Here is an 8312-nt window from a genome sequence, read left to right as displayed (position 1 = left end):
TCATCATAAGGCTCCTCAGTTCCTCTTCGCTTTCAGCCATCAAAGTGGTATCATCTGCATATCTGAGATTCTTAATGTTTCTTCCAGCCATTATAAATACAGCCTTGGATTCCTCAAGCCCAGCATGACGCATGATGTGTTTTGCGTACATGTCGAACCGGTCGGGTGAGAGTATATAGCCCTGCCGTACTCCTTTCCCAATCTTAAACCGGTCCGTTTTTCCGTGGTCTGTTCTTACTGTTGCTACCTGGTTGTTATACAGATTCATCAGGAGGCATACAAGATGACGTGGTATCCCCATACCACTAAAAACGTGCCGCAATTTGTTATGGTCCACATAGTCAAAGGCTCTGGGGATAGTCAAAAAAACAGAAATAGATGCTTTTCTTAAACTCCCTGGCTTTTTCCATTATCAAGCGGTTTTTGCAATTTGGTCCCTAGTTCCTCTGCCTTTTCTAAGCCCAGCTTGGACATCTGGCAATTCTTGCTCCATGAATTGCTGGAGTCTACCTTGCAGGATCTTGAGGTAATCTCCCCTTGCAGGATTACCTTACTGGCATGCGAAATGAGTGCCACTGTTCGATAGTTTGAACATTCTTTAGTGTTTCCCTTTTTCACTATGGGGATATAAGTTGATTGTTTTCCACTCTGATGGCCATTCTTGTGTTTTCCAAATTCGCTGGCATATCGCATGCATTACCTTGACAGCATCATCTTGCAAGGTTTTGAACAGTTCAGCTGGGATGCCGTCGTCTCCTGCTGCCTTGTTATTAGCAATGCTTCTTAAGGCCCATCCAACCTCAGTCTTCAGGATGTCTGGCTCTAGCTCACTGACCACACCGTCAAAGCTATCCCCATAGCTTTGGATATTGGATGGGCCTTAAGAAAGGATATTGTTATCCTTCCTATACAGGTCTTCTGTATATTCCTGCCACCTTTTCTTGATCCCTTCTTTTTCTGTTAGGTCCTTGCCATCATACCCATTTTTGCCTGGAATTTACCTCCAATGTTTCAAATTTTCTGGAAGAGATCTCTTCTCCTTCCTATTCCATTGTCTTCTTCCACTTCCACGCCTTGCTTGTTTAAAAATAATGTCTTATCTCTTCTGGCTGACCTCTGGAATTTTGTTGCATTTAATTGGGCATATCTCCCCCTATCACTGTTGCCTTTTGCTTTCCTTCTTTCTTGGGCTACTTCTAGTGTCTCAGCAGACAGCCATTTTGCCTTCATTGCTTTCTCTTTCTCTGGGATGTATTTTGTTGCCGCCCCCTGAACAATGTTGCGACCTTCTGTCCAGAGTTCTTCCGGGACCCTATCTACTAAGTCCAGTCCCTTAAATCGATTCTTCACCTCCACTGCATATTCCTTAGGAATATTAGTGAGCTCATATCTAGCTGATCTGTGGGTCTTCCCTAATCTCTTTAGTCTGATTATAAATTGTGCAAGAAGAAGTTCGTGATCTGAACTACAGTCAGCTCCAGGTCTTGTTTTTAGCAACTGTATAGATGTCCACCACCTTTGGCTACAAAGGACGTAGTCAATTGGATTTTGATATTGTCCATCTGGTGAAGTCCATGTATAAAGCCATCTCATAAGTTGTTGGAAGAGAATGTTTGTTATGCAGAGTGAGTTGTCTTGGCAAAATTCTATCAGCCTATGTCCTGCTTCATTTTGTTCTCCCAGGCCATGCTTACCTGTAATTCCAGGTGTCATTTGACTGCCCACCTTAGCATTCCAGTCTCCTGTGATGAAAATAACATCTCTTTTAGGTGTGTTGTCCAGTAGGTGCTGCAGATCCTCATAGAACTGCTCTACTTCAGCTTCTTCAGCATCTGTGGTTGGGGCATATATTTAGATCACTGTGATGTTAGATGGCTTGCCCTGAATTCGAATTTAGATCATTCTATCATTTCTTGGATTGTATACAAGCACTGCTTTAGCCACTTGACTATTAATTATGAAGGCTACTCCATTTCTTCTGTGGTCTTGTCCACAGTAGTAGATCTGGTGGTCATCTGGAGTGAAGTGGCTCATTCCAGTCCATTTCAGTTCACTGTCACCCAAAATGTCTATCTTTAATCTTGGCATCTCACCAATAAGCACATCCAGTTTGCCCTGGCTCATAGATCTTACATCCCAGGTTCCAAAGGTGTGTTGATCCTTAGAACATTGGATTCGACATTCACCACCAGCACCGTCAGCCACTAGCCGTCCTTTCAGCTTTGAGCTAGCTGCGTCATCACGTCTGGGGCTGTTTGAACTCATCCTCTGTTCCTCCCCAGTACATTCTCTCCATCTTCCGACCTGGGGGTCTCATCTTCCGATGGTATACCGACATATCTCTGGTTCTACCTATCCATTTAGTTTTCATGGCAAGAATACCAGGCTGGGTTGCCATTACCTTCCCCAGGGATCGCATTTAGTCTGACCTCTCTGTCATGACCTTCCCATCTTGGGTGGCCCTTTACAGTTTAGCTCATGGCATCATTGAGGTGCAGAAGCTCCAGCACCACGACAAGGTAACGATCCTTTGCTGAAGTGTTGCATTCCAGTTCTTCTTAATTTTAATTTAGGAAAAAGTTTTAATAAACTATACATGATGTAAATAATTGTATATAGCATAGCCTACCCATGGTGTTAGAAATCTTCCCCTCTGGGCCTGGAACACAATCATAGCAGCAGAATTTCTCTCCTTCCTTTTTTTTCTTCTGATTTCTGGGATGACAGTGTGCATTACAAAGAGAAAACGGAAGGACCTAGTCATAAATGTGAAAGGAGTGTCAGCCTTCCCAGGGAGACCGGACAGAACACAGGACCAGATGAGCTGATTCTACTTTACTGTAAGGCTACATCAAATCCGAAAGTGCAAGTCTCCCACCATCTCTTTTTAACACCTGATATATTTGAGAGTTTGCTTTCTGAGTTTCTCTCTCTGCCTCTTATGCAGCTCAGGGTCCCCCAACCCAGCATCTGATCATTCCCCAGGAAGCATCACTTCCTCCCTGCCTGTCTCCCAAGGTCATTCCTGCATGCCATTGCAGGGCTGTCAATAGGATTTTGAAAAGGGAGGGAGGGAGGGAGTCTCACTCCAAACTAAACATTTTGATGTCATGTTCGGTTAACGTTGGGAAATCACCAGTGGCACCGAGGAAGCTGAAAGCGACAGTAGCAGAGCTGGTGGAGGATGCAGACTTGTTTTATGGTGGGCAAGACGAAAAAGAAGCCTCCCAACCAGCGGAAAACTCCAGCCACCTGCTCTAAAAAGCACCAAAGAGCAGGTGGAAGAAGAGGGGCGCGATCATGTCTCGGTGAGTGGAAATTTCCCAACGTTAACCGTGAGACTTAAGCTCGGTTCCCCTACAAAAACTGTGGAACTATGGGCTATGATTGATTCTGGATGCTCACGTTCCTTAATGCATCCTGATGTAGTAGCTGCTTTGGAGTTACCCACCTTCCCGTTGAAACGTCCCATGATTTTCACCCAATTGGATGGATCTATATCGGGGGGAAAACCAGTCACCCAGTCTACAGCGTTAGTGGCTTTGCAACTGGGTCGCCACTGGGAAAAGTTGCCCTTTGTAGTTGCACCGGTGGGTGGTCCCTTGTTCATTCTGGGGATGCCTTGGTTTGTTCAACAGAACCCTAGTATAAACTGGGTACACCGAACTGTTACTTTTGCAGATGGGTTCTATAAAGCCCCTCCTGGGGATGATGAGGAGGAGGATACCAATGTGGGGAGGGCAGCACTGTCAACGCTGCATACCCTCGCTGTACCATTGGAAGGGCTACCGGACCAATACCAGGACTTTGCCGATGTGTTTGGGGAGAAGGAGGCAGATCGGCTGCCGCCTCATCGGAAAACTGACTGTGCCATTGAAATTCTTCCCAATGCCAAGTTGCCCAAACCAAGGGTATATGCAATGACCCCAAAGGAATTGGCTACTCTTCGTGAATTCATAGACAAAAACTTACAGCGGGGCTTCATAGAACCAGCCAATTCACCAGTGGGTGCTCCAGTACTCTTTAGATCAAAGAAAGACGGAACTTTAAGACTATGCACGGATTTCCGTGGGTTAAATGCAGTCTCCCTATTAAACAAATCTCCCCTCCTGGTCATCAAGGAAATGTTAGCCCACTTGGCGGGGGGGAAAATCTTCTCTAAATTGGACTTAAGGGAGGCGTATTATTGCATTCGCATTCGGGAGGGGGATGAATGGAAAACAGCTTTTAATTGTGCATTTGGGGCTTTTCAGTATAAAGTGTTACCGTTTGGATTGGCTGGGGCACCTGGGGTTTTTATGCAGTTGATAAATGAGGTCTTGCACGACCACTTGTTCAATGGGGTTTTGGTTTATTTAGATGATGTGTTAATATATTCAAAAACCATGAGGGAACATGTGCAATTGGTTAGACAAGTGTTAACCAAGTTGAGAAAGGCTGACTTGTATGCCAAGCTATCCAAATGTGCATTTCATCAAACACAAATTGATTATTTGGGGTATAGGATTTCAGATAAAGGCATTGAAATGGATCCTGCCAAAATTGAGGCTATTTTAGTATGGGAGCCCCCACGCACACGCAAACAGCTGCAATCGTTTCTCGGATTTGCGAATTTTTATCGTCCATTTTTGGAAAAAATTTGCTGAGATTGCCTTACCCCTAACCGAATTACTCAAAACAAAGGGTGTGGGAGACACCCGCAAATCAAAGAATCCAGGGGCACTCCTAAAATGGACGCCTGCTTGTCAACAGGCGTTTGACCAACTCAAGCGACTGTTTACCTCTGAACCAATCTTGCAACACCCTGATCCTGACAAACCATTTGTGGTGCAAGTCGATGCCTCAGACTTTTCTATTGGTGCCCTCTTATTGCAAGGCAATGAGCAAGGACAATTAAAGCCTTGTGCTTATCTGTCACGTAAATTCTCTGAGACAGAGAGACACTGGCATGTTTGGGAGAAGGAGGCTTTTGCGGTGAAAGCCGCTTTGGAGAATTGGAGGCATCTATTGGAGGGGGCGGCACACCCTTTTGAAGTGTGGACTGATCATAAAAACTTGGAGTCCCTTACTGCCTCTCGTAAGCTCAGCCCTAAGCAAGTGCGATGGGCTCAGTACTTCAGCCGCTTTGATTTTAAACTCAGATTCATTCCGGGAAAGAAAAACTTTTTAGCTGATGCACTGTCGCGCCAACCCCAGGATTCAGGAACAGCCCCAGATGTGGTGGGAACCCTCTGGACAGATTCCCAAATGGCACTAGCAGCAGTCACTCGCAGTCAGACGCGAGCGCAGCAACCTGACACCCCTGCCGGTCCTAGCGCGATACATGTATCCGTTCCTGCAGATTTGCAACAAAGGTTTATGGCAGAGTTGAAATCGGATACTTGGTTGCAAAACAATCAGAGCGCGGTTACTTTGAAGCAAGGTTTGGCATGGAAAGATGATTGCCTCTATGTGCCTGTAACCTTGCACAAAACCGTGCTATTCAGGTCTCATGACGATAAAACAGCTGGGCATTTTGGCTTTACAAAAACTATTCATCTAGTGCGTCAACAGTTCTGGTGGCCAACCCTCCGGCGAGATGTAAAAGCCTATGTCAAGTCTTGCCCTGTCTGTGCTACTGCAAAACGAAAAGGGGGGAAACCCCAGGGCTTTGTGCAGCCAGTGGCCAATCCCTCCCACCCCTGGGAGGAAAGCTCTATGGATTTTATTGTGGATCTACCTCCTAGCCAGAGAAAGACTGTCATTTGGGTTGTTAAGGATTTTTTCTCGAAGCAAGCTCATTTCGTCCCTTGTGCATCTCTACCATCTGCACAACAGCTGGCACGCCTCTTTCTAGTTCACGTGTACAGATTACATGGTAGCCCCGCCCGCTTGGTGACTGACAGAGGAACACAATTTACTTCACGCTTTTGGCGGGAATTTATGAAACTATTGGGCACTAAACAGGCGCTATCCACGGCTTTTCATCCCCAAACAGATGGGAATACTGAGGCGGTTAATGCCACGTTGGAGCAATATTTACGTGCTTTTGTTAATTATCAACAAGACAACTGGGTAGACCTCCTGCCATTTGCTGAAGTTGCTTACAATAATGCTGTGCATCAAAGTACTGGGGCGGTGCCCTTTCGTACTGTATTTGGCCATGACTTTGTCCCTATTCCTGAATTGCCTCCACCGTCTACTTCGCCCACCTCCCCGACCGATTGGGCCTCACAACTGGCAGATTCCTGGCCAAAACTACAGCAAGCTTTAGCCGATGCTCAAGCCACTTATCAACGACATGCCAACGAAAAAAGGGCACCACAACCTCTTTTTCAAATAGGGGATAGAGTATACCTTTCCACCAAATACATCAAATCCCCTCAACCATCCAAAAAACTGGCGCCCAAGTTCATAGGTCCATTTCCTATTGTTGCTCAGATTAATCCTGTTACCTTTAAGTTGGACTTACCTCACAATCTCAAGCGCTTACACCCTGTTTTTCATTGCAGTTTGCTTAAACCATTTGTGGAGTCTACCCATTGGCATCCTGAGCCGCCTGCACCTCCCCCCATAATGATTGATGGTCAACAACATTTCGAAGTCAAGGAAATACTAGACTCTAGATGTTTCCATTCCACTCTGCAATATCTGATTCGCTGGAAGCATTTCTCTCATCCAGAGTGGGTCCCTGCACAACATGTGCGCTCTCCCCACTTGGTTGCTCAGTTTCATGCTGCTTACCCTGATAAACCTGCGCCTTAACAATTAAGTTTTTTTCTTTGTGGGGGGGCGGTATGTCATGTTCCCGTTCCGATGTTTATGGTTCCTCGTAACGTTTCACATGTCATATCTGCAGTTGCGTGCCTGCCTGGCCACGCTGGTAAATTTCCTTTGTGCTGACTTGTGATCTTCTGGAATGTATGTTTGGGTTATCTCTGCTGTTCAAGGTTACTTTCTCAGGCCGATTCTAACGGTTGCTAGCATCTGGGGTGGGTGGTTGCTATGCTAGCCTGAGGGGAGGGTTCGCAACGGGAGCAAGGCTTTTTAAGTTTGTAATTGGCGCGCTTTTGCTCATTCTCAGCTTTCTTCGTACTTTGCATACTATTCATTCAATAAATTAGTTTTCTCTAGTAATTACTGATGAGACTCCTTTTATTGGAATAGGCAATCATTACATTTGATTTCTTGACCCAGATAAAGAGGACTAGAATCTTGGTGCTTAGCAAAGAAAATTTATTTAGGGGACATAGCAAATTTGGACTATACTTAGCAGCTTCAGAATATAGATAATATTTTTAAGAAGTAATAAATAGAGAGCCAGTTTGGTATAGTGCTTAAGGTGCTGAGTTAGGAACAAGGAGACTGAGAGTTCTAGTCCCGCCATAAGCATGAAAGCCACCTGGGTGACCTTGGGCCAGTCCCTCCCTCTCAGCCCAAGAGCCAATCAGGCATAGTAGGAGAGTTCTAGTCCCGCCTTAGGCCTGAAAGCCAGCTGGGTGACCTTGGGCCAGTCCCTCTCTCTCAGCCCAGGTCACCTCACAGGGTTGCTGCTGTGGGGAAAATAGGAGGAGGAAGGAGTATTATTACATAAGTTCACCGCCTTGAGTTATTTATAAAAGTAATAAAGGCAGGACACGAAATGAAATGAAATGAAATAAATGAAAAGAAATGAAATGAAATGAAATGAAATGAAATGAAATGAAATGAAATGAAATGAAATGAAATGAAATAATGAAATGAAATGAAATGAAATGAAATGAAATGAAATGAAATGAAATGAAATGAAATGAAATGAAATGAAATACCATTCTAGGGTATTACTTTGGAACGTACCATAGTCCATACTGAACTTTCCCTCTGAGTTGGAGAGAACCATCTGACACAAGAGTAAGAGATCTGATATAATATCTCCTGATTCTCTCCCTAGTGGGCACCTTTTGAGTCATGATAGGGAAGTCCTCAGAATCATAATCTTTCCTGCTGGCTCTTTCTCCACAGGGTAAAAAAGACATAGGAATCAGAGACTTCCCAGCCCAGTTCCACATTTCCAAATTCCACGCACAGGTGAGAAGAATTTCCCTCCCATTAGGGGCTTTCCTTTCACTTGGTTTCTGATGGCCTCTTGCCAGAAGGAATTTTGGAGATGGCAACCTGCTTGAAACAGCAGCGTTGCCTGGTAGACCATGCTAGAACTTTCCTCCTCATTTCTAGCTTCCAGGTACAACAAAAAGGATGGTAAAAAAAGGGGCATCTAATAAGATAAGCCCAAACTCCTACCTGATTGAAATCCTGATGCCAGACAATCTGACCTTCATTAAAGATTATAATTT

Source organism: Candoia aspera, chromosome 4 (genome assembly GCF_035149785.1).
Source record: "Candoia aspera isolate rCanAsp1 chromosome 4, rCanAsp1.hap2, whole genome shotgun sequence".
NCBI lineage: Eukaryota > Metazoa > Chordata > Lepidosauria > Squamata > Boidae > Candoia > Candoia aspera.
This window is presented reverse-complemented; position numbering follows the sequence as displayed.